Below are 25,752 nucleotides of genomic sequence, written 5' to 3' on the forward strand. Positions count from 1 at the left end.
GACGGTGTCCACAATACGCATATATCTGAGTCACATTCATTGGTGAAGGTGCATGATTTAATTTTCCACGGTTTTTTCCTTTAATTTTATAACAATTTGTGACACGGTCATATCCTAAATTTCCTTTATAATTATTAATTTATTCCATTATACCAAGAATAACCAAGTTTCACATCAACTTCCGCAATCGATCGCTATTCTTTCGATTAAATGTTGTAGGATATGAAGAAGTCGTTATGTTTTATTGGCCAAAATCGCTTGGGTGGTCAAAATTGGATTAAGTGCAATCTTGTGATACTCCATATAGGCTTTATGTATATTTGCCGATAATTTAACGATAACAATTAAACGTTGTATAGAGATCTAAATCAAAGGAACGAGACCTACTGCAGCGTAAAACAGCATGGCTCCGATTGAAGAACGTTTGTTGTTCAGTTCACTGCAACCCTGTTATTCTACATATTTAGTACCAACAGTTATATGCATATATACACGTACCGGTATTTCTCAAACTGTACGATGTATGAAGCTTATACGTGGAATACGGTACACCACTGAACAATGGGGGCATATACGTATAGTTTACCCACAGTACTACAGAAAACCACACACAAAAGTGACAAAACCCATCGATACTACGACAGGATACACACACATATATATATATATGTATAAATGTAAGACTGTAAGCTCTTTACATAGTGTATTTTCATACAAGTTTACACTACTCTTTGTTGTGATACTGTACTTTTATATGGTAAAGCACTGCACTGTGCACACTAAGTGAAAAACAAAGGGGGGGGGGGCGGTTGGATTAAGAGTGAGAGGCCTCTATGTGGACAAAGGAGACGTGTGATTGTTAAGCCAGATAGGAAAGGACGTGTTTATATGGTAGGAGTAGAGAACAGAAGGAAGTTCAATTTATTTTTAATTTTTTTTAATTTAAACTTTATTTAATTGAGGATGGCTCGGTCAGCCAGAGCTTATCTTCCCAAGGCCACTCATTTACAAAGAGAAATTAAAAGAATGGTATTAAAATCAAATTAAGACAATTAAGATACACAAATAGAAGAAGAAAATGAAAGAGCATAAAAGGGCGGGTATAGAAATACAGACAATAAGAGAAGCGGAAGAATGAAACAACAGGAAATAGAAAACATAAAAAAGAGAGAAAACAATTAAAACAAACAAAACCCTCAATTGGATAGTAAAATATGAAAGGGGTTTAGGAATGAAAAGAATTAATAAAATAAATATATTGAGTCTTATAATGTGTAAAGTAGATAAATATACATTAAATATAAGGCTGTAGTAAACGTTTATAACAATTTAAATTAGGAGCTTCTCTGATACTTATATAGGTAAAAACTTCCACTTTTTCCCCCCAAGGTTAGAAAATCGTTTTTTTCAATGAAATTCTGTTCTTCAACCTCGGCACATATAGGCCTATAAAGATGACGTTAACACAGACCTTTAGCCATGATTATGGATAGAACTTGTAAAAGTGACCATATCTTAAATATCAAGGGCGTAGGAACCAGGGGGCTGGGGGGCGCCAGCCCCCCAGTGAAAAATGTGGAGGGCGGAAGTATCATTCCGCCCCTCCGCTTCGCAAGTCAGAAAACCCCTTTTTCATTTCCAAATGAGAAAAAAATCTCATTTGGAGCACCAAATTGCATCTAAGGCCAGGTGAAAATACAAAATTAAGTTTACAAAATGGAGTGGGTGTTGAAGTGTGCTATATTGCACCAAATTGCATCTGAGGCCACCAGGAAATGCAAAAAAAAATCCACCCCCCTCCCCTTAGACCCCTCCCCAAGCCGGCCATCAGTCATCAGTCTTCAGCCCCCCCACTCAAAAGTACCTTCCTACGCCACTGTTAAATATAAACCCTCAGCAACCTTTTATATTTTACGCGTTGGTCACATGTTGGCAACCGGGGTCACTCTAAGCCTTTCGGACTGTCCACAAACTTCCTACTGTACTTCTCTAGAGACTTTACTAAATGGGGATTTTGGTGGCCTATCATTTACAGGGTCAAATGTATAACTTACGTTCGGCACAGGTTGGTAGAAGTAGATTCTTACAGCTGTTCTTCTCGCCTTTGCAAGCTGTTATAGTAGAGATGTCCAATAGAATATGTTCTCGTAGTTCCTTCGCTATAGTCGATTTCCTTCGAAGAAAAAATAATATACAACTGTAGAATAGTAGTTATGATGTACCGTGGTCTTATCAAATTACCGACTGTTTTGTAATTGTACACCTTCACACAGATTTGGCAAAGTTGTGAATTTGCACTCAGCTTGGCAAGACGTCAAAAATATATTTGTCAAGTTACGACGCTAACCTGACAATAAAGAAGGTCTAATTTATGACAGTGCAGTTTGTACTTATTTGGATAGCACGCTCATAACACAATATTTGCCCTATAATACTAAAATATTGTTACACTAATATTATTGTCGAGATGTGTCGTAGTAAACTACAACACGGTCAAATCTTTATAACTCGTTCTTCCCCCTTTACCCCGTGGCCACTTCCTCTCGTATTATGGTATGAGTTGAATAACTTCCTTTGTATAGTCTCTTGTTGACGCGGAGTCCACAGCTTGTGATCAAAGATAACTTGACACTCCTCCAAGATGGCATAAAGGAAAGATTATAACATATCAATTTGTAAAAGGGCACGTGTTGTCCGACATTGTACTTTTTTTTACTTAAAAGACGTTGAGATGTGTACTATAAATGCAGTGATAAATATTGATATCTGTACTTTCGAGAAAATATGACTAAACAATAATCACCGACGCCAGTCATTCCATGACCTGAAAGCAGAGAAGCTCGTGGGTAATAATAAAATTGATACCCGTTTCAAATGTAGCATATTTCCTAGGAATATACTTTATATACTAGTGCTGCACCCATGGAATTTTATCTAGATCTATAGCAAATTCGAAGGTAACACAGTCCGGTGCTTCCATTATTCAGTTACTTCCAAACAGTAGTGTACACGGACTGCTCCATACTTCATTCACTGTGTTGAAGGAGAAATTCAATACCAGCACACGTACGGTAATCCATATGGATCGCTGAAGGCGTGTATACAAAATACTATACATAAACAACAACTTATTACTGAGGCGGATTCGCTGTCGTAACTCGTGGTGAACGGAAAAATACTAGATGGTCGATATTATACAAAGAATAAACATGGCGGTTTGCAAGACAGGTGTTTTGTCAGGAATGTTATTTGCAATTCAACACGCTATAGAACCATTTGAATAGTTCAAGTGACCTGTATATGGCTGTCCTTTCCCTGCCGATTAACTTGTTTAAGTATACACGATCCACAGGATGTTCTAACAAGGATTTCCTGCATACACAAGCAGCCTTCTGAGAGACTGAACAGTTCTAGCGATATATATACACGCCTTTATGACTCACGTTCAAAATTGCCAGCAATTACATATATATCTCCTGCCAGAACAAGACAAAATTAAAATATCGGTGCCAAACAAATGTTACTTTCTGTTTTAATTTTGTACTTGGAATGCCACAATGTCACTGTATAACCAGGTCGTAAATTCACCTAATATTAACCAAAGCAAGGAAATTTGGAAATTCAGTTTTGTTTTACCGCAGCCGACTGGGGGAGTGGGAAACTTGATTGGGGATAATTCACCAACCCCCCCCCCCCCCCTCACACGTTGCCGCCTCCAATACTTCATGTATGTAGTTGGTACCACGTGTCTTGGATGTTTACTTCGCGTTCTTTAATAACATGTTATAAACAACCAGCTGTATACAAGTAGGCTTATAAAACTTTTGTTGTATACTTAAGTCGTCAATATTCAAAACGATAACAGCCATGCACACATATTCTGTACGTATAATAAAGCCATGAAATAACCTACCAGTTATAACACAGTTCATGGCAAGTTTTCATGGATTCGCCGAATATATCTATAACGTATAAGGTTACTTGTACAAATTGTTAGCACCTACGGAAGTCTCCAGTGGATTTAGTAACTAATTAGTGTATTTTACCTTGAAAACAAAGTGATCGCTTCCCTTTTAAAATTTACTGAAAGATCACAATAATTTCATAGCAGTATCGTTTAAAATCGGAAAACACTTAAGAAACATATTTTAATTGCCAATACATATGCCTATTCCAAACTTGGGTACATCTTTAATTATGCACAGAGAACGTAATATAGTAATTAAACACAAAAAGAACAGTCCACTTACTGAATGGAGAAAGAACGGTCTCGAAGTAACACCAATAGATGCTAAAAGTAGTGAAAGCTCTACACAAATGAGTGGTCTATGCATATATGACCAAGTATTAAACTACAGCGATACCGCTAATTATTATTACTATGCACGTGCTTGGATTTATGGAATTTTCCATTGATTCTGCACGCAGCCATGGCTAATATCTGAATGGCGGAATGACACACAGCTCAACTATGTTGTTGCATTGTCAACTGAGTCAGTTAAGCGTGATGGTTTTGTACACGTCGAATAGTATATTCCTTTCAATAAAAAAAATAAATAAACCTTGTAGAATAGTAATTGTAGGGCGAAAAGTATAGCAGCAGTTGTAGTTATAGTAGTATAGTATTAGTAGTATAGTATTAGTAGTAAAGTAGTAGTATAGTATTAGTAGTATAGTATCTTGTTATTATTGTTGTTATTGTTATGATTGGTAGTTGTTATTATTATTGTTATTAGTAGTAGTAGTAGTATGGTAGTATTCTTGTTTTTATTATTATTGGTAGTTGTCATTATTATCAGTAGTAGTATTAGTAGTAGTAGCAGTAGCAATAATTTTCTTCTCTTGGCGCTGCTGATGCGGCCGACGGCAGCAAAGCCTCGCAGTCCCGCCTTTCAATTTCTCAATTTTTCTACTACTTGGTCGGGCTATCGGCAAAAACTGGCTGTTGGTGTGTGTATGCAATTGTGTATTTTAGTAATGTGCTTTTTGGTTTCGATGATAATTGTAATCTTTGCATTTATGATGGCGTATGTGTGTATGTATGTACGTATGTATAAATGTGTGTGTGCGTTTGTGACGCCCAGCTTGTAAACACGATATCTCAAGAAGGGAAACTTGACCAATCTAATATTTGGTGCGTATGCCTGTACGCACCACATTGAGTACAAGAAGCCTATTGTTTTTGGTGGCGGTCAAATGTCATTTGGGGTCACCAGGGGTCATTCCTGCACACAAAATCTGGAACTTCTCACTGTTAGCAAACGCCCATATTATTTGCCCCATGAGTTTTCTCATGTTATTTCCATTATGTTCCCGATCGCTCTGTTGCTAAGGACGGTGCTGACGAGTTGTACCAAGCCATTCAAGAGATTGAAAATTCCTCGCCAAATGCTATTATTGTCATCAATGGAGATTTCAATCACTGTTCACAAAAGGAAAGTACTTTGCATTACTAACAACATGTGACATGCTCTGTCCGTGGAAATACTACCCTGGGTCGTGTTATTGCACAGCTCCGTAAAGGACTCTATACCTCAATCCCCTTGCCTCAACTCGGAAATTCCGATCCCAACTTGATCTCGCTCCAGCCTAAATACCAGCCTCTTGTCCAGCGATGTTGGCCCAGTGTCATCTGAGTTCAACAATGGCATCCGGAAGCAGTGACTCACTACAGGGAGTATTAGAATATGGAACGCCGAAAGGGTCATGTATTATGTTGTTTACTTCTATTCTCTCTGTTGTAATGTTGGTGTCTCCTTCGATGATGTTGTCTCCTTTGATGTTGTTGTCTCCTTAGATGCTGACTGCGCTGTTGACTTTCATGACGTAAAAACACGTATACAAATTCAAAGAATTTAGAGCTTCAGAACTAGCCAAAATGCTCGAGAGGGGGTCTGTCCGATATTCATAAGGCCCGCTATTCATAAGGGTCATTGTTCATAAGGTTCATTATTCATAACGTGCATTTTTTCGATAAAAAGGTTCGCTATTCATAATGGAAATAAAGGTTCGTTATTCATAATAAAAAGGGATCAAAATTCATTAGGTCCGGTATTCATATTGGAAACAAAGGTTCGATATTCATAATGGGCAAAACGGTTCGATATCCATAATGGACAAAAAGGTTCGTTATTCATAACGGGACAAAGTGTTCGATATTCGTAATAGAACATTGGGTTCGTAATCCATAATAGACAAAAGGGTTCACTATTCATAGGAAAAGAGGTCCGATATTCATAATGGAGCGAAGGGTCCGTTATTCATAATGGGAAAAAAGGTTCGTTATTCATTTAAGGATAAAGGGTCCGATATTCATAATCGATCAAAGGGTTCGTAATCCATAATGTGTAAAAAGTTATTCGTTATTCCCAATAGGAGAGAAGTGCGTCATACAAGTGCAAAAGACGTCCTCCATTTTCGCGGACGCCTATAGTGTTCAACCAGTGGCCTCAACAGACTTTTTATTCGGGGGGGGGGGGGGAACAGGGAGGGCACAACAGTCCTATGGGGGCATTTTCTTTACCAGTTGTCATCGGTTTGATTAACTTTCTTTACTGTTTTGCAGTCATCGCCATAAAGTATCGTGCATTAACTAACTTTCTTATGAAATGAATATTTACGTAATGCATATTCATACGGTACTCTATCACAAGGACGAACGTTCTCGATCGAGAGTTGCAGTGATGAGGAGACTGGAATTACTTTTTTTTTTCAAAAAATAAGCGACAATGGTTCTGGTTACACTTGCAGACAGACAATGTTCGCGGAAACGATCAAACACACCGAGTGGGCTATAAGTGTCCATTTATCAGCTAAGTTGTTGGGCAATGAAAGGTCGAGAAAATAACATACGCCGATTTAAATCGACATGTGTCTATTTCAGTACTCGGGGCACTCTATAGGCGCATATTATAAACGTTCAGTTATCGTCTTTATTTAACTCGGTGTATTGACACCAGTTTATGGTGTCAAGAAACTGAATTTGTGCTGTTAACCATATATTTGGAGTCACAAATATTGGGGGAAAAGAGAACCATGACAAGCGTAGGCTTACGATGTTCTATCGTAATTCAAAATAGGTTACAACAAAAGTTTACCTACCGAAAAAGAAAGATATATAGCTTTCTTTCTTAAAGACAATATGACATCGTTAATCTTCACATAGCGCTTTAAAGAACGTACTATGGTCAGAAATTTGGATTGGAAATTGAGAATGATTAACAATAATAACGAAAATTGGTTTATGGTTGCTTTTGAAGTTAAACAAAAATGTAGAGATGTCTCAATTTTTAGAACTGTTAAGAATTAGGACTAATTTAAATTAAATATTGTTAATAAAATATATCACAACAAAATTGTTACAACCTGTAAAGATAACGAGCATGTAGTTGTACCACTTCATGATAGAATCATTGTAACAACGCGGTCAGATAGTATAGGCTACATCTCAGTGAGATTATATACTGTGTCTAGTGCAATATTTACATCGGTGGTGTAGGGTCTACATAACGGTAGGCGGATTAGCCTAACCCGGTGAAGAAACTGACCCAAACTTTGTCGACAATGTTTTCCTCAAATAGGGTACAGGAAGTGGTGCAACGTGGGGAAATGGTATGTTGCAAATAAATAGTTCGTCTATATATGCTTACAATAAAAATGAAGTATATAGTATAAACAAGACACCATAAAACAAGGAAAATTTATCGAGCTAGCGACCAAATGAAAAAGAAAGAAAGAAAGAAAGTGAAAATAAAGTAGGAAAAATAAAAAAGGAAGAAATAATGAAGAAGCAGTATACGTTCAGTCAGTGTAATACGAGAGAGAAACAGTATTTAGTCTGTATTACTTTCAATGAAGTGATATTTTAGTTTGCGTTTGAATGTAGCATATCTTTACTCGACAACTTTATATCATTAGGAAGAAGTTGGCATATTTTATTAGAGTAATTATTCAGTAGTAATTTACCATGTTTTGTATGCGTTCGTATACTAACAGAAAAGTGTGTATTATTCCTTGTCCTGTTACGAGTGCTTAAGGCATTACCATGATTAACAAAATCACTTAAAACACGGGGAAGGGTCACCGTCCGTTCACATGCTTAAAGGAATACAACTTGAAAATTATACCTCTTTTTACCAAGTAATCTGCAACGCCTGCCACATAATTTTACTTGTATGAGGGTCTTTGTGTGAACGCTGTACGATTAACTACACTGTAGACTTGCATGAACATATTTCAACCAGGGAGTGGTATAACAACTCCCTGTTTCCACACAGTGTTTCCACAAGAGCCTTATGGTGTTAAGAAGCTATACAGGCTGATTGTGGAGCCTGAGGTGGATTAACGTCCGTAGCAGGTCGATTATATAATCACAACACTTATAATCCATTTAATCACAACACTCACCTAGCTATAACGTACTACTGCTATAATTGGAGCCAATAAAGCAGATTATATGCATGGTATCAACAGCGATACCACGAATACCGTAACTCGATAATTTCTAAAGGAGGATTGAGTGGTCGACTGTATCAAAGGCTTACTTGAGATCTAGATAAAGACCCAAGACATTCTCACCGGTGTCTACGAATACAAAAGGGCACCTACAGTATCGTGACCTTGTCTGAAACCGAATTGAAAATCAAAGAGACAGTTGATTGTTGTCCAAGAACGGTCTCATACGTTTCTCAATAGATCTTCCCAAGATCTTGTTAATGCAAGGCAGCGTGATAATTAGGCGGTTATTATCAGGGAGGGGTTTTTGATCCCCCTTTTTGAAAATAGGTGTAAACTTTAGCAACCTTCAAGGCAACCGGATTAGTACCAGTGGTGAACACGAGGTTAAAAATAGGACAAAGAATTTAGGAGCAATGACATCGAAGACAGATTACCATATTTTAGGTGGAATATACCATCGATACCAGGCGATTTTCCATCGTTCAAAGGAATTAATTTTGTTGTAGATTTCATCAGAAGTGGATGGGCGAAAGAAAGACAATATTTGGGGTTATACTGCAGGATGCATGAATTGCATAGGATTAGTGTCACTCCGAATGGCATGACTATATAAGTTTGTTTCCAATAGTCGAAAAATAGTTGTTGAAAGCATTAGCTATACCAATTTCATCAGTGATGGTACCATTGTCGTAAATAAAAATGGTAGGAGGCGTATTTCCTTCAGTGATCAAAAGCTCATTAAGGACTGACCAAGTTTCCTGAGCCGAGTACTGCTTAAACCCTGAATGATATTTTTGTAGTATGAAGACTTAGCCTGAATACTTTATGATCTGTATTTGTCAAATTCGCTTTCCTCTCTAGGGGATGGGGTGGGGGAAGGGGGGGGGTAATTGATATATTTACGGACAATGGTCCTTTTTGTGACTGACTGAATTTTTAATTCCAGGTCAGTGTAATTCATGGTTTATATTTTGAGTTCCTAAACGGGACATTTTTAAAGGCATTGAAGACTCGCCCCAAACGGCGTGCCGCGATCTGAAAAAGTTAACTTCCCGTTGCTTGCAAATGACGTTTTCTTCTTGTCGCTACAAAATGCAGACAGTAATGAAACGTGATACCTTGCTATCTTTTATCTAGACATGAGATGTTCATCGCCGCTATGTAAACTGTGTTGTGGGTATTCAATGACCGTAGCTGTATGTATTGACTGTACACTAGTGTCTAATTACCGACGGTAGCAAGCTGTGTGTGTATTTTCTGCAGGATCGATGGTGGTGTCTTATAACACTTCTGTTACCCCTCATTCGAAACTAGGTCAGATTACCGGCATGAGACGTTTCTTTGTGCGCGAATCTTCACACCCTTTAACTCAAGGAAAGAATCGTGATTAGATATATTTAAAGAAAGAAAAAAGGGTGCTATAAGCATCATTGACGTCCGTTGCAGCATAAACATAGGAAAAATCTGCCGAATCAATTGTTTGAAAGAAGAGAGCGATATCGCAACTTTTGGAAATCCTAACCATTGGTCTGTCTAGTTTGGTTCGAGTTAGGTGTCACATGGAGGTAAAAACAGACTCAATGGGTGTCAGTGCCACTGATAATGCCAAAATTAGCTAGTAAATGATCGCTTACATCGCAACTTACAAATTACCAGAGATTATCTGTGTTGTGCGACCGATTGGCAGGCGAACAAAGATATGGTCGATGGGAGTATACTAGAACTCTCAGTTATAAGTCTGGTTGGCAAAGTACGGCGGTGTTAAGAGGTTGCACCTCATGAGATTAAAATAAGCTGTTAACTACATGCAGTAATAGTATTCATTTTTAAGGAGATTGATGTCAAGATCTCCTCCAAATGTACACACTATATTTATTATTATTATTATTTAGGTTTACAGTCTTGTTCAGGGCCAAGGCCCTCTTACACGACTTAACCCTGGTCATTGGGAACTTTTCACACCTACACACCAAAGTGTGCACAATTCAATGAACCTCCCCTGGGGCACCATTGTGCACCACAACCACGTTTCCCCTGGGGGACTTCCCATATAGGGTGCAGCCACAAACCGGCGCACGCAACTATATTTACAAGTTACACTGGCAAGTCCCCATCTATACACCTGGATGAAGAGAGGCAATGGAGATAAAGTGCCTTGCCCAAGGACACAACGCAATGACTCGAACATGTAATCCTTAGATCACAAGTCCACTACCTTAACCACTTGACCACAACGCCCTCTACTTCACTATAGTCTTTAGTGACACTATAATGCAGACTCCAAAGCTTCAATGATATAGTGCTTAACATTTCCTTTAGGATCATGTCTGTAACAGAAAACGAACTTGTAGCAGTTGTTGTTTTTGTAGTTGACTTGACTTCAAGCTAGAAATCTTCGACTTGACACGTTTGACACTGGCAATTATGACTGGAGCTATAGTTACATCTTTATTAAGTTTAATTTTACTAAATTTGTTCTTATCAACAAAAAAAGCCAGCACCCCACGGTTACGGTGGGCTGGGATACAAACTCAAAAGGCATAACCAGGCAAAAATATTACACATAGACTGGTTATGGCAGTAATCTATTTCAGAGAGCATTATGACATCAAAATTATGAATAAAAAAAAGGCAACACCCCCACAGTTGGTGGGCGGGGGGGGGGGCGGGAGGGATACAAAATCAGAGGCATAATCAGGCAAATAACTACAGAAAGACTGGCTGTGGCCGGCAGTATAACCTATTTCAGAGAGCATCATAACATCAAAATTAGGAGAAAGGCAATCGAAAAAGTTCATGTGAAAAGTTAAGGAAGACAATACGTATGTTAAGATGAAATACAGGCAAACCTTTGCCGCTTTCTGTGTGGCTGAAAGGATCATCATCATAATAGTGACAGGTGAATTGACTGTTTTCAGCTTCTTGTTAGCGATGTCTTCAACACAATTCCTACATTTATTTTCATTACTGAGGCGATAATTCATACTATTACCTATATCCCATATATGGTTAAGCAAATACTTTAGGCAGTCTTTTGTTCACTGCGAGAGAACATTCCTGGTGTTACACTTTTTTTTTCTTTGTCTTTATTGTAACCTTAAAAAGATGACTTAATGCAGACCTTATGTCGTGATATATCATAGTTCAGAAAAGAAGGGGTAGGGAGGGGCGGAGGGGGGCATATTTGGTTCTATAGCTATTCTCGTTATCAAGATATGCACCTTTAACATATGCTATATCGCTGGACTGCTCCTCAAGTAGTTTGGTGTTCGTGCACGTGTTTTAGTCTTGGGTGACATTTCTTAAAACTGTATTACCGTAACCTAACCATCCATGGGACTTACTGGAATTGTTTGGAACAAAGGGGGGAAACATTAACAATCAGGCCTGATCAGAAGGGCTGCCAATTGTTCAACAAGTAGTAGCAACTAATTAACCCGTTAAAACATTACAGCTTCTTGATGAAAGGAATTTCGATTTGATTGTACCGTGACAAAAGAGGTGAAATTAGATGATTCCCGGTGTGACACTGTATATACGAACTCCTCCCCTCCCTCCCCTTCCCCTTGCATCAGCAACATTTAACTCATGTATAACTCCCTCAACAGTTGCCTAGCTACAAAAACGGATCCTAAATCCAAAGATTCGGACACAATTAGTATATCATGGCGGCAAAATACTTCCAAACTTGCTACACATTTTTTCCCTTGGCATGGCGAATGGTATGTCAACGTGACCCTTGTCCAGCAGTTTAGCTAGCTGTTTTCATCTGCAGGAATGCTATTGGACTGGTGGGAGTAGGCGAGAGAGCGCAGCTTGGAATTTGGGACGTATGTGACTATAAATGTCAAGTCAATTGACGCAGCATCTGCAACATGCTGTGCTGTAATGAGATTTGCATGTTTCGGTGGTGAGATGGTGAATACCTTCTGTCCGGGTTTCGTCCGGAAGACACTGTGCAAGCTTTTCTATTCTAGCTTTGATTTGAATATTTGATCGTTTTGCCCCTCCCCCTACAACCTCCACTTGGGCTGTATCCACGCTTTGATTTTTGTTTTCTGAAATGCCGCAGCTTCCGGAGTCGCTGCCCCACGCGACTCAACCAATGGCATTATGCAGTTGTAGAACAAGTTTATGCTTTTGTTGCACTTAATTTGGTCTAAATTTGTCATATTTAGCACGCATAAATGGGCCACTCCCACTTAACGATTATTGTATTTGATAATCGTATTTGTCTCCCTCTATTCGGAGTGGCGTCTTTTCATTATAATTAATAAAAGGGAAATTCCGATGAGACACATGATTGTATAAAATATTTCCGGTGCTGTTAGTTGATAACTACATTCTCAATATCTTGTCCCAAAATTGAGATATGTAGTTATTTGAATGTTAACAATTTTAAAAGATTTTTCTGGTGCCTAAGTTTAGTTGATTGCTGAGCAAAATTGCTGAACATTTTCTGAATCTAATTGTGAAACCACATCCTCATAGCATTGAGTATTGCCAATATATGAGATTTTTAAATTTAGTGATATTTTTTAAAATGCATCTGGCAACAGCAGTGTGGATGATGTCATCAGGGCACTTCAGTTGAAAGAAAAATGTCATTGTTTTTTTTGTGAATTTTTCAATTATTTATTCACACACATAATAAATAATTCTACGAAAGAGATACATTTTGATGAAATTCTAATTACAGAGAACTTTCACAGCTATGCAAATATAACCCTATGGATATTCCAGGCATCCACAGAGTGAATGTCCAGAGGATTATACTGTAACTATTTGCCTTGTCAGACCAAGTCATATAGAACTGATGAGTATAGCAAGGTCACATAGCTTTCATTAAACTGGTTTCATTATTGCCAAAGAGACAATAAACCACTCTCTGTAATCATGACTTAAAACACAGTTTTGGAATGGTGGTTGACTCCGTTTAGTATAAATCTATTAACATTTCCTATCATGTGGAATTGGGAATGATATGGCGCTTCACTGTTACCTTGTATCGGACGCAGTCGCTAGTCTGACCAATTCCTATTCCGGGAATTGCTGTTTTAACTTAATCATTGTAAATTTCTTAGACGGGGCCATCCTGTGTCTTATAAACAAAACCATAGGTGTCCAGGTTCTCTCACCCAGTTGAGAAGCTGGTGGTCCATGTTTAATATACAATGGCCAACAGTGGCTGATTGGCTTAAAACGTTTGTTGACCAACCCCTAAAAGTTGTCATGGGGCGATCTTATGGCACCCTGATCTGTTTTTAAAATCCAAGCATACCATGAGATGAGGGAGAAGAAGATTATTTTTAATATTTATTATCGAAGAGAGAGGTTCATTTTTCCTTTTCTCCGGAGAGGTTTTCATCTCAGAATCCCTTATCGGTATTACATAGCCTCTGGTTCTTTTGGCTAGAAAGTTCAAGTCTAAAAATGTGATTTAGATATTTTCTTTACACATTTTGTAATATTGTATATGCACCATATAACCTCAATGCACTACACTCTTGAAGTTGCTGCACCGGACAAAGTTGTTGTATACCGTACTATAGAGCGAGTTTTCCTAAGTTTGGAAGAGTGACCGAGTAACCTTTTAAAAATGTTTACAACTCGGTCACTTACTACTAGAGATGACGATTCCTTCCTATAGTAAGTTTGAACTTACCTGTTGAAGCTGATTACCTATTGGTAAATTGGATCTCTAACATCTCAAGTATCCAGTGTTCTGAATCTCATCAAAGAGAACTGTTAATATGATTTCTTTCAAATGGACCGGTGAGTCGATTAAACCTTACTGCACATTGTGTCGGGTAGTTTGGATCCTGGACATTTCAATTTCCAATGTATACAAACGCGATCGCGGGACGCAAATCGACTTGATTCCGCACCACCCCAGAAGAGGGGAAAATATCCAACAACTGATTAGCTAAGCTTCACTTTTAATTGTTGTAACCTTTAAAGATCTGCTTTATTGACTCCAATTATATGACGCTATAGTTAGGAAAGTTTTGTGATAACGTTGTCGACATGCCAAGGTCGTAAATCCACCTCAGGCTCTAAGATTAGCCTATACGTATGCTCTTAACACCGTTAGGCTCTTTGTGTAAACACTGTTTAAAAATATGTTCATGTCTACAGTGTAGTTAATCATACAGGGCTCACACAAAGACCCTCGTACAAGAAAAAAATGTGGAAGGCGTTGCAGACTAATTGGCCAAGGGAGGTCATTGTACGACCGAGGCAGGTCGATTACGTAATCTAAAGAAACTTTTCCATGATAGCGTGCTATAGTTGGGGTCTATGTAGCAGATCTTTTAGGAGTCAATGACCATTTGCTATTATTGCAATTATGTATTGTTGTTGCTGTCACTCTGTGATATATTACTGAAGTTCAGCAATTTATCTTATCTGACTAGCCACTGTATGTACTTTGCCACCTGTCCGACACATTGATCTCACTGGCATACCGACAGGGTCAACTCCTGACCCCTCTGGACTCCTGCCAAGTCTGATTGTCAATAATGCTTACTATTTACCATTATTGCATATGAGTAGTCTAGATCTTGGATGCTGTGCAAGAGAGACATTAAAATAATAGAAACCCACTACCATATGTCTGTTTCTTAATTCATTTTACTTATTATTTGCGCGGTGCAACATAACCAACACACTCCATTACAGTTAGTAGCTGTTGAGTTTGATCTTAGTTCACAGTAGCATTAACTGCTGCCATGCTGGTTGCCATGCTGGTTGCCATAGTAACCGGTGACCTATGAGACCCATTTATTACTGTTGTAGAGAGTATAGGGAGGCATGGGGAGGCTATAATGTGAGTCTCTGGCAGACATACATTTTCCAGCAACATTTAGTATCTTGTTAGTCTTTGTTCTCATTCTCATTGCATTTTATTGTCACCAATTATTGATTTTGTTTAGATACTTCTATAGTTGACAACCTGGGTCCACCTTCTTCGATCACACTCTTTGGCCTACACAATACACTTATTTACAGTTCACCAAGGCCACACAAACATTTCAAATGTATCAGGTTTCAAGGATAAATCATCGAGAAGAATATAAGAGCCTAATTAAAGCTTCCAGAATGCATTTGCGCAGCGGACATGACAGACCCCCCTACTGCGATCCAACTTCCTGGAGCAGTTGGGGGTTTAGCTAGTCAAAGTAGGTTACTGCAATGAACCATATCACGAGTTAGGGGGTAATGTAATGTAAATAAAATCTTATATAGCGCACTACGCTATATTTACGGGTATATATTGAGATGGAGCAGTGTGGAATATTTTTGTCTTCAATAAAAATTTCACATTGTTTTCAGGCCTCGACAAATTCTCTCTCTTCCAAAAATCTTAGCAGCAACAACAGCAAAATTGTCTCAAAGCTCCTTAAATTGTTCTATACTTTGCGAATTATGACTGTAGGAAAATGCCTTAAGAAATAATTAAGGAGATGTTTTGCCATCTTAAGTGTATTGGTATTCTTCACGTTGTTGTGTTGACGAACCCTATTCTACCGAACCGTTGCTGGCCTAGACAACATAAAATTGCTAACAGGCCCAGCCATGTTTGTTCAAGTTGTCCCATAATCATAAACGTGACGAAAGTCGAACGTTACTTTTAAGGCCTAGCTATGCTGAAACTGGTGGAAGAGACTACACAAATTGAGATCAACAGCCGATCCAAACAAAAGCTCGTGAACTGATCACTGCCAAACTAAGACCATTTTACACAATTATTTCGCATTGAGATTGGTCATAGTAAAAAATCAACTAGATCAACGGAAAACGTCCAATAGAACCGCTGTAATACAAATAGTACATTTTGATGACATCACAGACCGCCCACTGTGGTCCACTCCTGGAAGACTTACGGAAGTTACGGGTACAAACCAGTTAAAAGAATTGACTGGTAGCCCTTAGAAGTTACCTTAAAAACGATAAACAATTTCCCAAACCATGTTTTCCAAGTATGAGTACGCTAATATTGCGTTTAACACAAACAAATTGTTAATCGTTTAGGATGGATATTTCAAATATACTTTGAACAGTAGCGAACGTGACGTCATCTGGGCAAGTAGAGATTACGACATAACCCACGCTGCGTACAGTTCCTACTGAAGTCACGACAAAAACCGTGTTTGAATACATATGTTTTTAATTTTTGGTGAAATTTCTTATAATTTAAATATGTTTTAAAAAAAATCGGTTAAGCCGTCATATATGTAGTGCATCAGGTGATTTTGTGGTCTTAATGTAACACAAGATAAGTTTGAACAGCAGGTCTCATCGTTGTTTACATTTCGCTCTTGGAGCTGGGCCAGCTTGCAGCTGTTTATAGCTCCATGCTTGCAGGTACCACCCTCAACAAAGCAGGTTAACGAAGGCCTTGTGTGGAACCAGGGAGTTGTTATGAAACTTTCCAGGGAGCTGCTACTCTAACCAGGGAGTTGTTATGGAAACATCTCCCTGCTCTAACGTACCAGCTCCCTGATGAAACAATGCCTCAGCAATCAGTGCCAGGCTTTTTGATGATGTAGTCATTCGCATGGATGCGTGAATGAAAAGGGAGAGAAAATAATGTTATTTTGCTATTCCTGACCCTGAAAAAGAGGAAAACTATGAACTGTGTATAGAATGTGGATTAGTGCGATGGGAAAGGACAAATTCGACATTGATTCAGCCATTTTTAACCTTTCCATGTTCCAAATACTTTTCAAGTAGTAAAAAAGCTTCCTTTACTGTAAAGATGATCCGTGAATCTATTTCAGCGAATGGGAAGAACGGTTTATGAACTGTGGTTTGAGTGTGAGAGTGTATTATGTGCAATGATAATGTACGTACCAGTTTGGGCATGGTTTATAGGTAGGAAAAGAGAGTGCTAACTTCAAGTCGCTCGTTTTGCATATTTGCCTGCATTACGTCATTCAAGTTCACCAAAATGATGCGTTCGAACAAACGGTGCATATTGGTGAGAAACTGGTGAATTTGCAAACCAGATTTCTACAAGAAGAAGAATTCGTCGAATGGGGACAATTTTCACATGGTTAGAAAGAGAAAAATTGGAACTATGAGGACAATGTATCAAACTCTTCCACCAGATAATTCCTTTAAGACTACTTTACTCGTGTTTGTTGATTTATCTCCCCGATACAAATGGAGTGTTTGATTATATTTCAATGTTCTCTGTAGGTAGAATTTAAAAAATGCAACTCTATTGTAGAAATATTATTTCCTTTGTGGATGAATGATTGAATTGTTAGAAAGAGAAACCAAAAGACATTTCCCGCTCAGTAGACCTTATGACATCTATTCTCGAGGACGAGAAATGACAAAAGTATGGTCAGGAAGATGTTTCTAGTACTCCCGGTATTCGCTTTATTAAGTAACTCATTTCTCTCTGCATGAATGTCTCTCTAAAAGCTACTTGCCACACCTTAAATACAAATACGAAATGATTGATTACTATACTACTGTACGTACTTCCCCAGTAAAACAAATTAAAAGGTCTCTTCTTTCTCAAACTCCTCATCAGATAATAACTCCAACAATTCATAATGAACTTCTTCAATCGCATCAAATTGCCTTTCAGTGTCATTTGCAAATTACTAAGTTCTTTCATATATAGTATCAGGTATAACTTCCTCCTAAGTTGAAACAAGTTGATTTCAACGCAGTCAAAGTCCTCGTCAATTGTCAGTTGTGAATTTTCTTCACTTTTTTTTTTTAAATTTTCTGCTATCTTTTTTCTGCCATTTCGAAACAATTTAAGTTCTAATCCAGTTTTAATTTTTAGAAACAAACTCGCTTTGACAACCATGACAGAAATAGAGACAAGAAGAGTATTCTCTTGCTCTCGGTATTCGCTTTAAAGCCCATTACAATTCCAACCTTTAACCCATGGCCGGACGAAACCCTCATCGCATGTGACCCCCTCCCCCTCTCCCCCCCCCCCCCGCCCAACGACCAACCATATCAGGCCTCAGTACAAGCCTGTATAGAACTCCTTCCAGATATACTCAAGGCGGAAAATGTCTATACAGCAAATCCTACCACAGGAGCTGTTACTCTAAGTAGCAGCTCCCTGATCCTACACAACAAAACTGGTGAATACTGTCACTGTGCAAGGATCTCTGGCCTGGAGGCCCGCAAAGGGGTAACAAAAATTATTCACTTGTAAGATTATACTGTAATTTTATTATATTTAAGATTTTAAATAACTGCACCTGTCCAACCCCAGTCACCTCGTTGTTGCCAGGTGCATTTGCAAAGTATAAAAAGAAAATGTAAAAAAAATAAAAGCCAACATAATATCTTCACAATACAAAATGCTATGAAGGATTTGGTTTTGCCGAACCCATGAGGAATCATAACATTTTTAGCATTTTTGCGAAGCAATCAACTTCTTCCACTAGAAGATACTTTCAAAGGATGACTTGAGGGATGAAATTAAATTTTTCATATGTTGGAGAACATGAAAATAACACTGCTGTTAGTCCAGGTTGCATTCCTATATACCGTTTTGAATATTGAGAAATGAGCTCTTAAACATCTGAAGTTCATCAACTAAACGGCTGGACTACTTACTCTAACATATAATAATAATAATAATAATAATAATAATAATAATAATAATAATAATAATAATAATAATAATAACAATGGACATTTATAATGCACCAGTATCCGTCAAAAAAGACGCTCATGGCGCAGTGACAACAAACAGTGCGACAGCAAAAAAAAATAAAAAAATAGTAAACATAGTACAAGGCAAAAATGCAAGCAAAAATGGGCAACAGTGAACATTTAATTAAACAGTTTTCATCAGATGAGTCTTGAGAAAGCGTGTAAAAGAAGCAAGAGATGGACTGTGTTTTAAGTGTTCTGGGAGGCTGTTCCACAGAGAAGGGGCAGCAGCAGCAAAAGCTCTTTTGCCCCATGATCGATTTGAGCGAATTTTTGTCTTCAATATAAGTTTCACTTTGTTTGACACCAGAATAGCCCTTTAAATTAAGTAAAGTTACGGAAGGACACTAGCCTTTATGACATCACAGACCACCTACTGTGGTCCACGCCTGGATGACTTACGGGTGGGTACGAACCAGTTAAAAGAATTGTCTGGTAGCCATTAGAAGTTACCTTCAAACACGATAAACAATTTTCCAAAACATGTTTTCCAAGTATTGGAACGCTAATATTGCGTTTGACAGAAACGAATTGTTAATCGTTTAGGATGGATATTTCAAATATACTTTGAACAGTATAGCGAACGACGTCATCTGGGCAAGTACAGATTACGACAAAACCCACGCTGCATACAGTTCCTACTGTATAGTCACAACAAAAACCGTGTTTGCATACATATGTTTTTAATTTTTGGTGAAATTAGATATGTTTTTAAAAAATCGGTTAAGCCGTCATATATGTAGTGCATCAGGTGATTTTGTGGTCTATATGTAGCACAAGATAAGTTTGAACAGCAGGTCTCTTCCTTGTTTACATTTTGCTCTTGGAGCTGGGCCAGCTTCCAGGTACCACTCTCAACTAGGCAAGTTAGCGAAGGCCTTATGTAGAACAATGCCTCAGCAATCAATGCCAGGTGAGAGCGTTTAAAAGAAGCAAGAGATGGACTGGACTGGTGTTTTGAATGTTCTGGAAGGCTTATTCACAGAGAAGTAGTCTTGGCCAAGTTGTTTGTAATAATTTTTTTTTTCTCGCGTGCAAACTGTACATGCCTGAGAGCAGGGAGTAATTCCATAACAACTCCCTGCTGAGAGTATGTTTCTGCCTACCACGAATGTGCTTGCCAACTGTATTTTACATGTGCGAAGATTTGTCCGATACAAACGTCATTGACATTTCTCTAAAGAGGGGGCGTGAACTTATATGCAAACCACCTAGTATCAATCTAAAGCGTTGCCGCGGGCGTTCTCTTGGCAGTACAGAAGATACGGGGGAATAACTTTGTGAAAAAAAGAAAGGTACACTAGGATGTACCATAGAGCATGGAGCTATAAACAGTTTATATAACTCCACGGCTGCACATACTAGGGTCTTTATACAAGACTATAACAGAGAAGGGGCATCAGCAGCAACAGCTCTATTGCCCCATGACCGATTTGAACAATTTTCACACAGAAGTCATTTCTTGTGTGATCTCATGAAACTGCCATTTGCGTGATATGTTTGCAGAAGTTCTGACAAGTAGAAATGGGGAAGTTCTAACGAAATAGCGATATGTGAAAAACAATATTTTAAAAATAATTCTGTCTTTGATCGGGAGCCAGTGTAATTCTCTCAGGATATGAATGCATAAACCATTAGGTCAGTTCTTCATGAACGCCAAATAACTCGAACCACCTATCCTCTATATGCCTATACATTAATTGGATAGTCGTATGATGGTCATGTGATCATTACGGTTTTGCATATATCGTCGTTGCCATGGTGTTTATGATGATCTGACATTAACCCAATAGTTCGACTTCGCACTGTCAGGCAGTTTACTCTGTATCCATACAATACCATACAGTATGATAGTTTGTGTATTTTCCTGTACCTAAAGCTGCTGATTTAGGTCTCTGGATTTTGTAGTTAGTACACAAGAACTATATTGCGACTACCGTTGCATAACGCATTTGTGCTGTTTTGTCCGAATTAATTGCAAAATCTACACGTTATGCACATTAATGATAATTTTGTCGTGATGTCTAGAAGTTCATCAAGTCTAAATTCCCGTCCCTTTAGCGTACATGAATAACACCGATCACATGCTCTGTACACTAAAAATAGGGGATATTTGGCAACTTATTGTTATTTTATCCGGTAGGAAGCTTCAAACTAAACTAGAATAATCCCCGGGTAAAATACTCAGAGGGAGATTATATACACTGTCACATCGGCTTAGAAAATGTGATCAAGTGTCAACAGTTTTATACACAGTATACCTTTAACCAGATCATGCATAGTTGGCATATCTATATCCCTTTCCAATGGACCCGTGATATTTCGCTGGACGTAACATAGTCATGGTCATACGGTTATATATGTCTCGATATAAGGGGACTGATGCTGAGAAAGTGCATAAAGTTGTTTGGTTCAAGTGCCCAAGCTAATATCCAGTGCCTGACTTTCGTTAACATAAAAAAAGGTACCATATTATATTACATTCAAGGGCTCAGAACGTCAAATTCAGAGTGAATAAAAGCGAACTTTTCAAGGTGAAGGCAGACTTTCAATATTTTCACTGATTCCTTTAATAACTTATTCTTTATTCGGTCTGTATAGCACCCACCTGATCCTCCCCTCCCCCTCCCCACTTTCCATCGTCCTCGTCGATCCTGATTGTAGAATGTGCAATGGAAATCGCCGGCCCTCCTGAACAAACACACACACAACAGAACGAATTTCCATTTGCATTACAAAAGATGAATTGGATAGTCAAATATGAAAATATTAAAATCGATAGGGAAAATTTAAAAGCGGTAACAACCTTTAAAATAAATTAATGTTAACAGAAAATGTAGGCTTGATAAATAATATATATATATATATATATATATATATATATATATATATATATATATATATATATATATATATATATATATATATATATATATATATATTATAGAGAAATAGAGTAGAAAGGGGCAAGAGAGAGATATATAGATATATATATATATATTTAGATTGAGAAAATGAGAAAACTATCGATTTAACATACCCTGTCTGGGCAGCTACGTCTTGCAGCCCAAATATAGTGCGACGGTCAACCGGATTGTAACCGGGCTGTTACACGATCACCGTTCACAATCGACTGGTCTCCGATGCCTTAATCAGGATTCCGTTAGTCAGGAAGATGAAATCACCAAAAAACGCTAGATCGCCAGATTCTGATAGTATATATTATTGTAAAACACCTGATAAATATTGGTCGTTATTTCCCTTATTTTATATCTCCTGTTCATTCAATGTACGGAGCTCAATATCATAACTGGAATCCAGATACTTAATATATGAAAATGGAACCGTATACGATTGCTATTTAAAGACTGATGACACGGAGCGCGCGAGCAAACCTGAAATCGATTTGATTTCGTGGTTAACAACTGGTAAAGCATAAATGGATGCAAAAGGTCAAACGTTCACGATATATGACATCTTCTATATGATCACGAGTTACGTATAACGGAATGATATCGAAGCTCACAAATATTAATAATGCTGGTTATCGCAATGTGTTATAACCACAACTGGTACATCGTTTACGTGTTGGCTGTGGTATAAGGGAAATATCGTTCTGATGTATACGCAAAGTCAATATGTCTCTTGTGTACCTAACTGATACATATCAAATATCAGAAATAAAAAAAAAATAAACAAAATGGTGGTCCTATTGCTTATCGACATGGCTGAGAGAAGCTGGGTCTTGATCGATGTGAGGGTTTAATTTATTTTCTTAAACTAGCTTGTACTAAACTAGCATGTATTAACTAAATTGTGCCTTTCTTGGAACGATAAAGTGACACATATTCATTTTTATTGAGATGAGGCAATTTGTTCAATAACCTGTGACGTCACATGTGAAATATACATTGCTTCTTGGTATATATGAAGTGAATTTTTGATTTCGAGAGAGTGACGTACCGGTATGATGATGATCTTACCAGGGAGTTCTTATCCGGGGGAGGATCCCATATACCCCTACCCCTTCATGGCCACACTCGTCATTCGAACATTTTCATGTTCGCCTGCATGCAGCGTGTCTAATATTCATACCCCTATATAGCCTATATACCAAAATCAGTTGGAATGAGTGACGATGAAATAATAATGATGATAATATATAAAGGTTGAAAGAAAGGTTGAAAGAAAGGTTGAAAGAAAGGTTGAAAGTAAGGTTGAAAGAAAGGTTGAAAGAAAGGTTGAAAGAAAGGTTGAAAGAAAGGTTGAAAGAAAGGTTGAAAGTAAGGTTGAAAGAAAGGTTGAAAGAAAGGTTGAAAGAAAGGTTGAAAGAAAGGTTGAAAGAAAGGTTGAAAGGTTGAAAAGGTGAAGAAAGAAAGAAAGAAAGTCAATTTCCTCCATCTATATAGGCTATAACGTATACAGTATACTGTATACGTTTTTCGACAGTCTTCCCCCTCCCGTCGCGACCTCACTGCGATGGTCCTCTTCCCCTACTCGTGCAATTATGCCCCGTCTCGCGCCCGTTTAGTGTCCATTAATTAATGACTGGAGCGATTCAACTTCGCCCAGTTATAGTCACGAATTGGAAGCAGATCAAGGCGGTTCATTTATAGATAAACGGTTAGAAGAGATCAATATCTGGATGTTGTGTTTGTTGGAAGGTTTATAAATACGCATTTGCTTAAAGAATAATTTTATTACCCCAAATATATCCGTACTTTAAACACTTATATCTCTAACAGATTACAGTTGATCAACACAGTGGTTTACTTATTATTATATATAGTCTTAAAACATCAAGTGCACGATGCACGCAATAAAACTTTACTAACTGCAAGCGATGTACCGGCCGGAACCAGATTTTTACGTATATAATTCGACTGGATTTATCCGGCTACACCGGAGTTTTATCCGAGACAAAATGAAATCAGTAAAAACAAAAGAGACTTCAAATGTGGAAAACTTCTCTTTCTACATAGGCTATGATCAAAATGAAGTAAAAAGTAAGATAAGATTTCATTTCATTCAGGGTGAGTTCCAACTCCCGGCTCCCTGATTCATTGTATTCAGGTTAAAGCTTTTAGAAGAAGATTTGTAACGATTTTAATTCGTTAGGTTTTCGTTATTCTTTTATTTTGTATGGACATCACCTTCCTTCGTTCTTTTTTATCTATTTATTATTCATTTCCTTTTACTTGGGTTAATCATTATTATTATTTTGTTTGTACATTCGTACTTTCTGTGAACAAAGGAACGAACGCCGTCCAATTCTTACTTCATGCAGACCGCCGTGCATGCGAGAGAGAAGTATAGTGTTAAAGAAATATAAAAATGATGCAGGGGCGGACTGGGTCCTAAAACCGGCCCGGGCATTTTTCACCTAGACCGGCCCATTATTCATTGATATGTTACTTACATAGTGTTCGCCGTCCTGGGAGAGGGGTCTAAGGGGAGGGGTGTACACCCTCCCCATTGAGATATTTTTGAAGTTAAGGAATGCCTAGATTCAAAATGATGCTATATTTCTCAATTTGTTAGGTTACAATAATCCTTTAAAAAAGACCCAAAATTAATTTTCCAGAAGCAACACTTGATTAAACTGAGAAACGTTAAAAAATATACAAAAATATATGTTTTAGACTGGATTTTGTTTAGTTTTTCAAGCATTTTGTGACAGCTCTCTTGAGAAAAAAGAAAAAAAAACTAAATAAAATAAAATCCACTAAAACATATACGGTATGTTCAATAACACGAGCACATGTCATGTCTAGAGTAGGAGCCTACGCAGTTCGCTGCTTCTGGCAGCCACACCATGAATGCTATTTTTAGTGTCAAGTTTATGACCAAGATCCTTTTTTCCACTGACATCAACATGAACGCCTCAAGATGTTCTTGTGTCATTGTACAAACACCCTACTGTATGTAGGTCATATTTTATTCATACATAATCTCTCAGGACTTAGCTACTGAGTGATATCCAAATAATCTACTAAGATTTTACCTTCTATTACTTCGTTTTCTTGAGGACAAGGTGCAGATTAATAAAATCTGTATTCTCTGTCAATGCTATGTATATGTCAGAATGCATTGGTCACCGTATACTTGTATATCTTGTCGTAAAAATATTAGCACGGACGGGTTGCCATGCAATTGCACGTTCTTTTGTTACGAACTAACAGACTAACTAACATGGTGATTTCATGAGCTGATTCCCACAGTTAAAACATATTTTACACAGCCCGTCTGTATTCTATGAACTACTGTGAAAATGGGCTGTAATTTTTACCAGGCTTCCCAGCCCAACGGCCCACCGGCCCACCGGGCCACCAGCCTATACCGGGCATTGCCCAAATGGGGGGGGGGGGGCCAGTCCGCCACTGACATAGTGCCTTAAACATCTCAACTCTATCCCATGTCCTTTTCCATACATCCCATGCCTACTGCTTATAACACACATGTCTCATCATTCATATCATAGACTTATTATTATAGACCGAGTACCAGTGTCATTTTTAGAATGATAGCCCTTCGTGTACATAGTACGAGTACTTTTTCACCCCGGAGTACTTTTCGGTTATTAAATATGCAAGGACC

The 25,752-nt window shown here is 38.0% G+C and overlaps 1 protein-coding gene across 5 annotated transcripts in view; it reads right to left on the reverse strand.

Moving 5' to 3' along the window:
- Positions 1-22,595, reverse strand: part of LOC139979625 (sodium- and chloride-dependent glycine transporter 1-like) — a 55,605-nt gene extending 33,010 nt beyond the window's left edge. Inside the window, exons 1-2 of one of the 5 annotated variants that reach the window (XM_071990606.1) lie at positions 22,196-22,595; positions 2,055-2,173 (exon numbers count right to left, since the gene is read on the reverse strand). The gene's annotated coding sequence lies outside the window, so the exon portion shown is untranslated. Of the gene's footprint in view, positions 1-2,054; positions 2,174-2,526; positions 2,722-2,803; positions 3,050-3,135; positions 3,406-4,250; positions 4,438-22,195 lie in introns of those variants that run through there. The other 4 variants (XM_071990605.1, XM_071990607.1, XM_071990608.1 and 1 more) reach the window with 4 other exon arrangements.
- Between the last annotated feature and the right edge of the window lie 3,157 nt (positions 22,596-25,752).

The sequence above is a fragment of the Apostichopus japonicus genome, chromosome 14 (genome assembly GCF_037975245.1).
Source record: "Apostichopus japonicus isolate 1M-3 chromosome 14, ASM3797524v1, whole genome shotgun sequence".
NCBI lineage: Eukaryota > Metazoa > Echinodermata > Holothuroidea > Aspidochirotida > Stichopodidae > Apostichopus > Apostichopus japonicus.